Here is a 14,328-nt window from a genome sequence, read left to right on the forward strand (position 1 = left end):
GTCAAGTTCAAAGTATAAATTTTAAAAGTAACTTTCATTCTGTAAATCCAAAACTGTCACCTTTCACCATCTATCAACGATGTTCATCAGTTTAGATAATTTTAAAGAGATGACAGGGACTGTATCAGGGAAAATTTAAAATTTATTTGTAAGGAATTTTATATATTTATTGAGAGTGTAAAAGGACTTCTTAAAGCAATTTCCTATAGTTGAAATACACATTTAAAGATAAATTTCATTTTCCAAATCCAAAATTTCACGTCAAGATTAATATACCTTTGGTCAACTCTTTCGATAATTTTAAAGAAGTGGCAGATACTGGTAAATACATAAAATGATCAATGCCGATTTCAGTTTCTCTTTTTTCGCACAATGTATCTATTAATGCTTATTAGTGAATGTACTAATGTTATGCAAAACAGGTGCTAATGCACTTTTGTTCACGATAGTACATTTCCTTCCCATAGATGGGTCCGAACATAGATACTTCACACTAAGACCTATATCATAAGGAATTTTGAGGGGTCCCGGTTTTTTTATTTTCCAGAGTTGGCAACCCTAGTGCCCGTGGTGTTTCAGACAAGTTCAGTCATAAAAGGATTTCAAATACTCAAATACAGCGATGGGTATTTTAATGTATTATTTTTTAGAAATATATATATACATGTGCTTGAAAATAAAATTGTAAAATTTGTCGTGTTTCACAAAAGTTGCCTTACTCGAGGTCCCTTGCTTGGACCTGCAAAGTATGGGCACGGTCCTTGAATGTAACAGGTCTATACAAAATTAAAATAAATAAATTTTAATTAATACTTGCCTATACATATAACGAAGCGATAATAATTTTGTCGAAAATCTGTAGTTGCAATTGAGATCAACAGATGGTGCGTTAAGTCGCAAGATCGGTTTCAAATTGTGAGCATACGCGCCTTTGACGTGGAAAATCCGGGTTCGATTCCGGTGGGAGCTCACGAGATTCTGATTCTATGTTAAGCTGTAGGTATACATCTCATATAGCCTCGGTGCTAGAAAGGACGCTAAACTTCAAATTAATTTGGAAGCTCATCTGAAAATTGTAAGAGAAATGCAGTGCGTGAATGAACATTTATTAAACGATTGTTGACCTCTGTAAAAGTATCCATGAAAGAAATAATACAGCAAAGTAATACAGCATACAGCATACGTCTCTGGTTTAATTTAAAATTTCAACCTAAGAGTAATGACTCCATCCATGATTTTAAACAAATGTGATAACTTCTTTAAAAAGATGTAATAACTTCGCCCCTCCCCCACTATCCCAAATATTTTCTAAATTCTGACGGAAAGCCTGAAACGTACTGAAATATTATATTGCTCTCTTCTCTTCCCACATTCAGTGATCAACAACCTTCGAATATCCTGTTAAAAGGTCTCTAATGACATTCTATACAACATCTGTTTGTTCCTTTAGAAAGGGCAAATATTCTAAGCGTGTTATAAGTTCACTACTCTGTTTTCGCCATGTACACATCTTACTCATTTCATGTAATACGTTCTGCAGTCAGTTGACCATCTGGCTTGTTTATCTGCAAAGTCCCCTAATTTGGTACACTCGCTTTCTCTGGAACTGCAGTATTACTTTTATGTGTAGTTAGAACTCCTTATTTGGTCAAGTCTTGGAAGACGAGTTGCTTTCGTAGCGAGGAAAGATGTAGGTCGATTCGTTTCGGTGATGGAAGTGTGGAACAGTTTCTCATAAAATCCGTTAGATGGCAGTCTTTGACTGCAAAGGCTCTCTCGTTTCATCTGACTGTTGCTGCTAGACTTACGCATACGTACGTATTTTATCAGCAGTACTTTTTTTTTTTTTCACAATACGTGAATATTTTGACAATGGCTTTAATTATTTGGAAAGTATCTTCTTGTCAAAAATACTGCGAAACATTTTAAACGTAAAATTTACTATAGTATCATTGAGTGATAATTAAATTACAGAATTCCATTAACTTCGATATTGGATATTTCTCGATTTGTGAAGTAACTATTTTCCCATTACCTATTTGGTTACATGGGCGCGCACAGAGGGGGGCAAGAGGGGACAATTATCCGTCCCTGGATTTTCGAAAAAGGTTAACATGAATTGATTTCGGTTTTGAAAAGAACTTGAAGGATGTTTTATTTATGGAAGCAAATAAAGCAAAATCATTCTCAGTAATTGCTGATGGAAGTATGGATATGTACAGTCATGTCCAAAATTATTGTCACATGTCTATAAATATGTTGTTGTGGGAATATAATTTAATAACGTATTCGCCGGGTATTTCTTATAATGTTAGTATGTATATAATCGGCAAAGACATGTATATGGCAAAATTCGTGTCAAAAAAGCAGTAAATAAGAACAATAAAACGAAAATAAAACTTTCTTGTCCATTTAGCAAAATTTTGTTTTACTCATTCTAATTTTTGTATTTATAATTTTTTCCTATGAAATTTACCACAAATATACATTTCTCGATTATACACATAGTATCAGTATTAAAAGTACCCTGCAAAATCATTAAAAAATTATATTCTTACAAGAAGACAGTTATAGATATGCGACAATCATTTTGGACATGAGTGTACATTTCTGGCGTAGAGCAGTTGTCAGTAGAACTCAACTCTAAATCAATCCAAAATTCGAGAATAATTCCTTAGTTTTGTGGCTCTACAGGTAGTGTTGTAAATAGAAAAAAAAACGTTCGTTTTTTTTCAGAAATGTACGTTTTTTTTTAGAAAAAAAACATTGCCTCTCGTTTTTTTTCTAAATTTCGTTTTTTTTTTTAAATAGTCATTTGTAATGTATCTTACGTCATTTAAGTCTGAAGTATTTTTATGTAGGTGTAATTACCATAAAATGCAACATAAATTAAACACTAGAAACTGATACGGTACAAATATTTTACAATTTATATGAGTAGTGTACCTACTAAGAATCCGGGTTTCTGTACTGTTTCACCAATATCAACGAAGAAATAAAAGTAGAAATGAACATTTGTTTTTTTTTTTTTTTGTTGTTTTTTTCGTGAAAGTAGGCCTTTAATAAGTACGAAAATAATATAACGAACAGTATAAAACGCAAATAACTTGTCTAAAGGTAAAAACTAAAACTAATTTTCCTACTAATATTTTTCTGAATATCATATATAAATAATTTGTCGACTTGATATATGATATGCATTGCTGGCTCTATCATATGTGCAACACGTGCATTTCCACGGTTCTGCAATATCTGTCATAAGTATTTTATTTAAAATAAATATTTCTTGTTCGAGACAGACTTCATGATCATGGTAGCTAAATTTACTAAGCTGACCTTCTATTGGAATACTACATTCATAAATTATGTTTAGGTCTCATTAGTTTAAGTCTCATGATCAGTGCTAAAGCAAATGGTAAAATAAATCCCAGAATAAATTGCTTGATTGTTGTCAAATACAAGAACTCAATTCTCGAATGCCTGTCCCCTTTGGTTAGTTATCAGAGTTCTGATATGAAAGCTTCTCTTGTCTTTGTCGCAAATAAGATCGTTATCATTGAAGGTGGAAACACTTAAAAAAAATAACAGATGTAGAAGGAAAATCAAGAAATAAAGGTAAAAGAGCTAATTGCACTATAATTGCAAACTGATATGTTGAGATTGAAACTCTATATTGAATTCTATAAAAAAGATTACCATCTTTCAGATGTATTTGCTTTATCTTTCACTAACATAATAGATTAACATTTAAAGAAAAAAACAGACACAACAATATTGTATTTGTAGTAAGTATTTAAGCCTTTCTGAGTGCGAGTTAGTTTCCCTCCCTTTCGTTGTTCATGCTGGATTAGCATACTTAAAATCGTGACTTCTAAGATTTGTTCTTTCTGGAGAAAGAGGGAGGCGGCAAATTACATCATTGCGCGGGCGACAAATTGCCTAGGGCAGGCCCGATGATATGTACACTCATGTCCAAAATGATTGTTGCATATCTATAACTGTCTTCTTGTAAGAATATAATTTGATAATGATTTTGCAGGGTACTTTTAATACTGATGCTGTGTGTATAATCTGAAAATGTATAGTTATGGTAAATTTCAAAGGAAAAGAATTATAAATACGAAAATGAGAAAGAGTAAAAGAAAATGTTACTAAATGGACAAGAAAGTTTCATTTTCGTTTTATTGTTCTTATTTACTGCTGTTTTGACATGAAATTTTCCACATACATGTCTTTGCCGATTATACGCGTACTAACATTATAAGAAATACCAGGCGGATTCGTTATCAAATTATATTCCTAGAATAACATATTTATAGACATGGAACAATAATTTTGGACATGAGTGTACATACAAGACATGAATATAGGATGACATAATTTGAAGTATGTAATGCAGGGTGTTTCAAAATGAATATTAGGGTTTTGAAACTTTGTAGTATCTATTACAATTAACTTACAATAATAAGTATTATCAAATGAAAGAGCAACTCAAACAGTTTTGTACACACGCATGCCATGCATTGTTTCCTATGTCTCCTGTTAGAAAGAGCAAGTAGCATAGATGGAGACTAGAGACCAGAAATCTTTGTGTGTTTTAATTTTGCAAAGACTGAATCTGTAGTTACAGTGCAATGAAGCTCACATCGAACACTTGAAGCAAAAACTGTTTGAGGTGTTGTTTTATTTGATGTATTGTTTATAATTGTGCGTAAAATGTAATAAGTACTACGAAGACTTAGTTCCCCGATATTCATTTTGAAACACCCTGCATTTCTCAGCATCAGTATAAGATGTAAAAAGGAGAGATTATGATTGTTTACAACAACGATATTATTATTAGTCAAGACTATAATTACTACAACAACACAAGTTAGTAGTCAAAAAAAATGTAATTGAATGTACACTCGTAACCCTTTCGGACCCACATGGCCAAAGTGACACATACGCGTGTCACTTTTTTAATCCGCTCCTGTATGGTCACTAATTAAGATATCGGTATATATATTTTTTTTGCCAAATATGGCTGGTCCATAGTTTATCATTTTAGTTTCTTCTTCTTCTGTGTGTCGAATTTCCTTCTCAAATTTCACCCGTCAAAAATTCAAGAATTTTCGAATTTTCTTTATTACTTTTCTCCTGTAGCAGAGAGACCTCCTTAAGACTTGTAAGGTAGATACGTCGGATGGATACCTAATTGTTGACATCAATCGGATGGGCTTGCGCCCAGTGTTGCCAACTACGGAAATTAAAATCTCCTTAAATTTGGGCCAAAAATTCGAAAATTTTGTTATAAACCTACCTATACTTCCCAATGCAAGTCAACTTACGCCAGTCGAACATTTGTTCTTACTGAACAAACTCGGGTACATATCGTTACAGTGGAGTAATTAGGGGACGCACGAAAAATTCGGATTTAGGTTCTAACTCTTGATTTTCCCTACTTTTTTGTTTATCGAAATATATTTTTGGTAATTAAAAGCATTGTTTCTCAAATATCGCCATGTACCAGTGATTATTTTGAGATAGTTTTCGTCTGTCCGGTAGCAGTGTTGCCAGCTACGGAAAATTTTAATTCAAGATGTTAGGGGAAAATTACGTGTTTTGTCTATTATATCCCTCTTTTTGACTACATGGGAACAAAAGTACCAGTATCTGAAAGTCTTGTCTTTGCCCTTCACAACGCACTATAGAAAGTTTCAATATGATAGTTAGGGGAAGTACAGTTGAGGTTTACAGTAGACCTTGTTCTCTAAGTGGAAAGATAATTGATTTTTTTACGTAGACTGAAATATTTTTTAATGATCTGCTTACTTTATTAGATATCGTCACAGTACTTGTAGGGTATATAATAGGGATACCAAAGCTTCTTTTAAGATAGTTTGTGTGTGTCTGCTAGCACTGTTGCCAGCTACAGAAAATTTTAATTTCCGATTTGAGGAGGAAATTTTGGAAAAAATCCCTTTTTGTCTATATTATTATTTCCCTCTTGTTGGCTACATTCGAACAAACGTACCACTGTCTGAAAGCCTCGTCCTTAGCCGACACAGCGCACCATAAAAAGTTTCGGTAGAATAATTAGGGGAAGTACAGTTGTGGCTTATAATAAACCATGTTCTGTAAATGGTAAGAAAATTGTGCATTTCTGAGTTAGAATGAGATTTTTTTTTTTAAATTTCATGTTTACTTTGTTAGATATCGCAATGATACTTGTAGGATACATTCTTAGCGTACCAAGGTTTACTTTCAGATAGTTTACGTATGTTTTATGGCAATGTTTCCAGCCAAAACAATTAATTCCCGATTTTAAGTGAAAAATTCGGCAAATTTCCCTTTCCCCTCTATTATTTCCCTATTGCTCGCTACGTTGGAACAAATGTACCACTACCTGAAAGCCTTCTCTTTAGCCTACAGAACACACCATAAAAAGTTTCAAATAGGATAATTAGAGAAGCTGTAGCGTCGGCATATCTGTTGATTTTTGCTTTTGAGGCGTAAAAAGTGTCAAAATTTCATGTGTATGGTAACAGATTTTTTTCTTTCTCTCTTTGAATGGAAGCCAGCGACTTCAGGTTTTCACTGTACCTTGTCAACGCACCAAAGAATCTTTTTAGGTGACTTAGACCCATATGGCAACAGTGGTGCTAGATACAAAAAATCTTGAATTTCGGATAGGGATTTTTTGTAAATCTTCACCCCTACATTTCCCTCAGTAATTTCCCACCCGCTCGCAACACTGCAATGTAACGTACACCAAAAAATAGCCACATTCCTTTTCTAAAAAACAAGGTCTTAACCATATCAATAGGATAAATGATTTTTGAGGAATACGTCACTAACTGACAAAGTAGGAAAACGCCAAAAATGATCTGGGTCCGAAAGGAATAATCACACGATTTTGTTCGTATATGTACAAGGAAACAAACGATTTGTAAGTTACGAGGGCTTCGACTCAAGTTCTATTGATTATTTCAATAATCTTCAACATACATCAATAAATAATAGCTGCCAGAAAAAAAACAGATATTTGAAAAAAACATGAAAAAGAACGATGTTTTTTATTGAAAAAAAAACTTCACAGAAAAAAAACCGTTTTTTTTACAACACTATCTACAGGAACTTAGTACAAAGGCAATTGCAACTGAAGCTTTATTCTTTTTCTCATATAGCGAAATTATGTAGACAGGGTTATGACGGATGCGCCACAACGGTTGGAGCGGAAGGTGGTGTGAACGGAATAAAACGAAAAATTAATATCCTAAGGCGTTTTTTTTTTTTTACTGTACTAGCCATAAATTAAATTTGGTTATTAATGATACTAATCAAGTTAAACACATTCGAAATTCAATTGGAACTGTGCAATATATATATATATATATATATATATATATATATATATATATATATATATATATATATATATATATATATATATATATATATATATTTTCGTGAAAGCTCCTTCAGATGAAATTTTGTTCCTAATGTGCCTCTCTTCTGTGAAACACGGTGGTCTGCAAAGAACAAAAGCATCAGAATATTTTCGGAAAAATTCACAGGAATAGTGAACTGTCTAAAACAGCTGTCTCTGGTAGAAACTGAAGCGCGCAACAACGTGCTCATTACTTACATTCTTCAGCGCAGTGGCGTATTTAGGGGGGGGACTTCCGGGCTTAAGCCCCCCCCCCGAAATCTTACTTACTATAGTAAAGTATATATATAATATCTTGCAGAATTTTCACATTTTCAAGCAAAGCCCTCCCCGAAACAAAATCGTAAATACGCCACTGCTTCAGCGTCATCTAGTACTTTTATAATATCAATCCACATTATGGCCAAATACAGTGCTATTTTAGAGCCAACTACAAATGTTCTACAGGGAGAGACAATAGATCTTTCCAAGGTACAAGAACATATTGAAATTATTTTGGACATGTTTGAAAATTATCGTTCAGATACCACCTATGTACCAACTACACATTGGCCAAAGTCTCGGCTGTCGCTGTTGGAAATGTAATAGAAAAACATTTCTTTCGTTTCCAGCGACTACTTGCACAGTAGAACGCTTGAAAATAAGAATATGTTTATAGAGTAAGCAATTACAAGATTCGCTAAAGAAACCCCTCGTCGGCTGAAATTTCTGACGGACATCAGTGAATGAAATGTAAGCAGATTATTTACATTGTGTATTTTTTTCCTATCAATGCTACCCTAATAGCTTTTCTAGTATTGCTTTACTATATATTTAATTAAGTTATACTATGTGCTAAAATAATTCATCAGTTTGACATGAAGGATCATGTGCTCTCTCTCTCTCTCTCTCCACTATTTCTGTATTACATTTTTACGGGTACATTGGAAATGTTGAAATAAAAAAAAAAAAAAGCTAAAGCACCATATCCTACGCATTATACATTCCAACACCACATTATTGTATATAGGGGTTGCATATATCTCAGGCGTTTGTTTCATTGCCAAATAATAATGAAAAAGGAAGGATAGCCATTTCTCCAGTCTAAGATGAATCTATATTTTTGAGTATGTTGCCTAATGAACACCATATAACTGACATTATAATTAATGTGTATGTAATGTATTTGCTTATTAAATACTGCATGCAAGAAGTATTAACACTGGTCATACATGAAGTAGAAACTCCAACCGGAAGTAGTCTGAAATCTTGCAAACGATGCGAGATATTGAGAAAAAATATTTGAAAATTTATGATACCTCTTGCCGATTATTATTATTATTTTAATCAAGATGTCTTTCACTTGTGTCTGTAAAGGGATATGTATAGATGTTGTGAGGAATGGGAAGGAGATTTATGGTCATATGCAAATGATGCGCTGTGTAGAGAGCGCAGGTTCAGCTAGTATATATATATATAATATGTGTGTGTGTCTTATCCCCCCCCCCTTGGAAAAAATCCTGTTGGCGCCCATGTTTGGTTATCTCGTTGATTGAAGCACATTTCGTTTTAACATCGAGGCTATGTGAGATTAGATTTAAGTGTTCCAAATGAGATCCGAAGCACTTACTAGGATTTGTACCCAGGAGCAAATAGCCCAACAAGGGTGGACCATGTGCACCGAAGGCACACGGTTTGGCCACGAAGGATCACATACCCATAATCTATATTTAGACCGCTGGCAGAGCATAATCAAACTTGTATTTCGTCCACTTCATATGATTAGAGCAAGTGATGTTTAAATTTCTGTGAGAGGGGCACGGTAGCTCAGTGGCCGGTGGGTGTAGCCGAGCGGTCTGAGGCATTAGGCTGATGATCGTGAGGTGAATCCCATTGGGGGTTCGAGTCCCTCTGTAGTAGCAAGGGTGGAATTTTAACTGTCCTCGATGTTTCTGTGTTCGTGTTCCTGTCGTGTTAGTAGTCCTGAAACGTGGTTGAAGTAGAAAATAAGTCAGGAAGTTCTTTTTCTTTTTTTTTTTTAAAAAAAAGTGGTAGAGCGTCTAATTCTGGTGCGTGGGGTCGCTGGTTCAAAACCCGCTGAAGTTAATTTGTGGTGGACAATATCATGTCTGTGAGTTTTCTCGAGCACTCCCGTTTCTTCCCCATTCTCATTCCACCAATTTCTTCCATCATCATTCACTTGCCTTAATCATCCGTCTCCCTTGACCTAACGAGCATAAACGTAGGACGTTAAACTCAAGTTTTTCCTTCTCTTTATTTCTTCATCTTAGTCCTTTTGTTTTCCTCTTTAATTTCGTATATTTTTTATTTATTCTCTGAGATGCTTATTATTTTTACAAATATTTGTGTACACATGTCTTCGATACATACATATTGTTTATGGCTCTACATGGGCTGTGGCTAAACGATTAGCGTACGCGTCTTTGGCGTTCGATTCCCAGCGGGAACTCATATAGTTCGGGTCGCACATTAAGCTGTAGGTCCACGTCTCATGTGTCTTCGCTACTGAAAGGGATACTAAAATCAAATCAATGGGCTACAAAGGATGCTATAGAGTTTTATGTAAGAAACTTTTAAATTGTATTGCGTCCTTATATAGAATCAGGATTATGAAGGATAGAACCGAACGATTAACGAATCAGGACCGAGGCTCAAAACTGGTGCAGTTATCGAGTACACGGACCGTCATGCAAGAACAAACCTCGTATTGGTCATTCTCCAGTACAACATTTCGCCTCCAAACAAGCTGAATTGTAGGGTTATGCCACCGACCCTACTATTTATGTACACTGGCTTTTTATGTAAATAAAAAGGTTCAATTTTTAAAAAATAATATGCTTTGAGTTTCCTTTATTAGGTTTCCAAACAATCCTGTGCATAAGTTTCGGCAGTCTTATAGAATGATGTCTGTCCACCTATCTGTCTATCGACAGGTATCAGAACAAAAACGGTAGGGTCTAAGAGATATCGAGAAGCGGTTTCTGCTAATTGATTCAAGGTCCAAAGAATATGTTCCATCTCCTCCGCTAACCTCTATTCAAACCGAAAATGGTAGAAACCAACCATTTCTGGTTTTATCGTTCATAAACATAGACCATAAACGATAAGACATCGAAATTCTGATATTTCCCTCACAGATTCAGCATCCCAAGAGTGAGTTTTGCCTCGATTTTTATCGTTGATCTATCATTTTATTTTATTCCGCTCGATATGATTTATTGATCGATATGTGTCTTACATTTGGACATGATTTTTAGTTAAAAAGAAATTAAAGTTTAAGAGTTAATGATATTTTTAGGCTATATCTCATTAACCAAGGTATGCACTGTCACTTTGCTAATGTCATAAAGATAGCTTAACAAGAGCATATTTCAACATCAGCTTACGTCAATAAATGGCATGGTATAGCCTAATTGATCTTTCTCCAATGTCTCAAGAACTACGCATGAGATTTTACACATCATTTTGTTCAGTTTAATCAGATTTATCGATTGGTATATGTATATCGACAGTGGCGGATCCAGGATATGATCAAGGGAGGGGCTAAACCATAGTTTGCAGCTTTACCCAGTGTAAAGCAAGATTGAAGCATATTTTATCCAGTGTATACCTGAGCGTCAGCGTCAAGGGGGAATATAACCCTTATAGCTTCCTTGGATGCGGCCTGTATAGGGTTTTCATAAAGTCTGGACGGATTTAATTTGCTTATAATTTTCATAAAAATGCTCATAATGAAATCAAATAAAGTGCAAGCGGTAGCGGAAGGATTAAATTTTTACCTGTAATCTGCACCAGCTCAGTTCATTCACCGCCACACCTCCAACTGGGCGCCATTTACGTCCACTTCTGTGGGCTGTTGATGATGCTTTCCCTTACCCTGCTCACTGTTGCAGGCGATGTTGGCGGCCTCCCACTTCAAGGACGGTCCAGGACGCTTCTTGTCTCCAAGAACTTAGCATACCACTTTCGGATTGCACTCTCAGTCGGTGCCGGCTTTTTGAACTCTTTGGTGAACTTTCGACACACCAGAATGGGTGATTTTAGCTCTGCGTACCACAGAACACATTGCGCTTTCTCTTTCACCGACGCCATCTTTGATACGGTAAAAAAAAAAAAGTCTTCTCAGAGGAGTTTTTCATTTATTTATTTCTTTAAAAGACACTAAATGCATTTAGAATGTCTTAAGATTCAGTGATATTTTTTTTTTAAATAAATAGTGGGTGTCATGAATAGTCCCAAAATCATTTCCATCCAAATACTGCGTAAAGACGTACTATTACACAAGGATGGGTCAAGTAGATTATCAAAATCTCTATGTGATTCAAAACTAAATAAAAATATATACACAAATAGAAAAGGGAATGTCTCATTTAGTGCCAAAGTTTATTTATTTATTTTTCTTTTAAATAGCAAAAGCAGAGATTGGATTATAGAAGACATCGAGAAGGTAGTAAGTCAATAAACAAAAGCAACTACACTGAACTGCTGGATTTGATTGTAAGGTACGATTAGAAAGTTGCAAACCATTTGTTGAACGCAACTATATTTGCAAACACTCACAATACAATTCAAAATGGCCTAAGTAGCTCTTTAGCAGAGGCAGGCAGGTATTCAGCCCAAAAATGTAGGGGGGAATGGTAGAAGTTAGGGGGGCCTGTACCAACCATATTATAGTTCATTTACAGGCCTACCGTGAAAATTTTAGGGCGCCCAGCAAAAATTTAGGGGGAGCGCCCCCCCATAGACCCCCCGTGGATACGTACCTGAGCAGAGAAAATGTTTAACGATATGAGACATGAAATTTTCATTTCTCCCTTTGTTGCAATATTACTTCAAGAAATAACAAACGTAGCATCTTTGAACACTGTTACAGGTAGAACAATGATTACCATGATTCTTAAATACTACTGGATATCGATCAGCCTCGGTACTGGACGAGCATATGTAAACATAAAACGAAGTTTTTAACGTCCCACAATTACATAATTTAAGCTGAAGAAGACGGATGGTTGTGAAATAATTAGCGGAATGATAATGTAGGAAGAAATGAGAGAACTCCGAGAAAACCCATGAACATAATGATTCACATGTTAATACTACCTTGTGTTTGACAATGCCAAAGGGTGTATTACTATACATAACCTGTTCCCTGAGCGGAAACAGCACTACATGCCATTGCTAAAAGCCATTTGCACATTATAAAATATTATTTTGTGTCTAATGTAGGCACTTTATATACAAAAATTACCAAATTAGTGATGGAGCAGGTTAACAGGAGGGGCCTCTTTACATTACCTATGCCAGTGCCAGAGCTATTTTTAATTTTTAAGGCAAGGTATGAACCTCATACCTTTCAAGTTTGCTATCAGCGTAGAGATAGTAGCTCAGAGGTTGGTAACACAAATTAGGACAATGTTTAGCAGAAGGGATCCAGTTATTGTTTCTTTTTTTTTAAAAAAAGTTAGAATTTCGGTAGTTTATGTTCGTATTAGGTTAGTTCAGGTTTCAGGTTAGGTTAGGCAGGCACGTAGCCAAGGGGGTCCGGACCCCCTTCGAGACAAGAAATGAAAAAATAAGGAAGAATGAAACAAAATGAAATGAGAAAAAGAAGGATCAGCGTTAAAAATAAACTACAGGAAGCTTTTGGTTACTCTTTCTTATGAGGAGATTTGTATTACTTGCAATACATGGTGGCGAGGTGAGCGAGATATCCTGGAAGAGTCAGGGAATTTGCAATTTCTAGAAAAGTTACGGAATTGTCAGAATTTCTGCTGCTAGTCAGGAAGATTTCAAGCTTCCGAAAGCATAGTGCCGTTGTGTAACAGTGTGGACGTTTCTTTATCATAATTTTTCATTGCATCCTTGCAGTATCAAACATGTTATTTCAAAAACAATTTTCTACTGCTCTTTTGACCTGTCATTTGGAACAGACAATAGTTGACGGAAAAATAAAAACAAAAAATTATGTGCAAAGAAATTTCTGTTAACATTTGATTCAACAGAGAAAGGAACGCAGATATTGTAAAATACTTTACAAGACATTATTGAGTTTGTACTGTTTACAATAGTGAATATCTACTTTTTATAATAGTTAGGTCATAATGAAAGGAAAATTGTTATATTTGTATAAACAGAGGAAGGACGTAAATAGGCCTAGTTTATAAATTTTTCAATACTTTTTTTTATTATTTTACTCGAGATTTCTTCATAGTTTATTAAAATACGTAGCAACATATCCTCATTTTATTGTCCTAGCAAACTATGTTGATAGTAAAGTAGTTTAGATTGATCGAGCTTCTGGGCCTTCAGAATTTCATGTCACCCCCCCCCCCCCGCCGTTACGAAATCCTTGCTAAACGAACCAATATATGTTCCAGTAAAAAAGTTTAGAATTATCAAGCCGCTGGTATGATGACCACAGTATTTCATGTCACGGACCCCCCCCCCCCCTTCACGAAATCCTGGCTACGTGCTTGGGTTAGGTTAGTTTCGGTAAGGTTATGTTAAATTATATTAGTGTGGGGGTCTAGCGTAATTTTCGAAAAAGTGATGGAATTTCGCTTACTTCTGTTAATTCTAGGTTAGTTCAGGATAGTTTTAATTAGTTTAATATAGATTAGGTTAGGCTATGTTAGGTCTAACTACTTGTATCTTCCATTTCTCTCATAAATTTTGTATGTTACGTATTTCTGTACTCCTGCTAAACATTTACCAATTAGAAACCTTTAGTTACATTATAAGCATAGAATATACAGTACATACAAACAGATGGTCCTTATCATTATTTATATATTTTATAAATTATGCGATGTAAATACGCCTAATGTCACGCACCCCTAAGAGTCTGCAGACCACCCATTGGGAAAGACTGACCTACACCTATATTACACAAAACA

Source organism: Thermobia domestica, chromosome 7 (assembly GCF_964235325.1).
Source record: "Thermobia domestica chromosome 7, izTheDome1.hap1.1, whole genome shotgun sequence".
Classification (NCBI taxonomy): Eukaryota; Metazoa; Arthropoda; class Insecta; order Zygentoma; family Lepismatidae; genus Thermobia; species Thermobia domestica.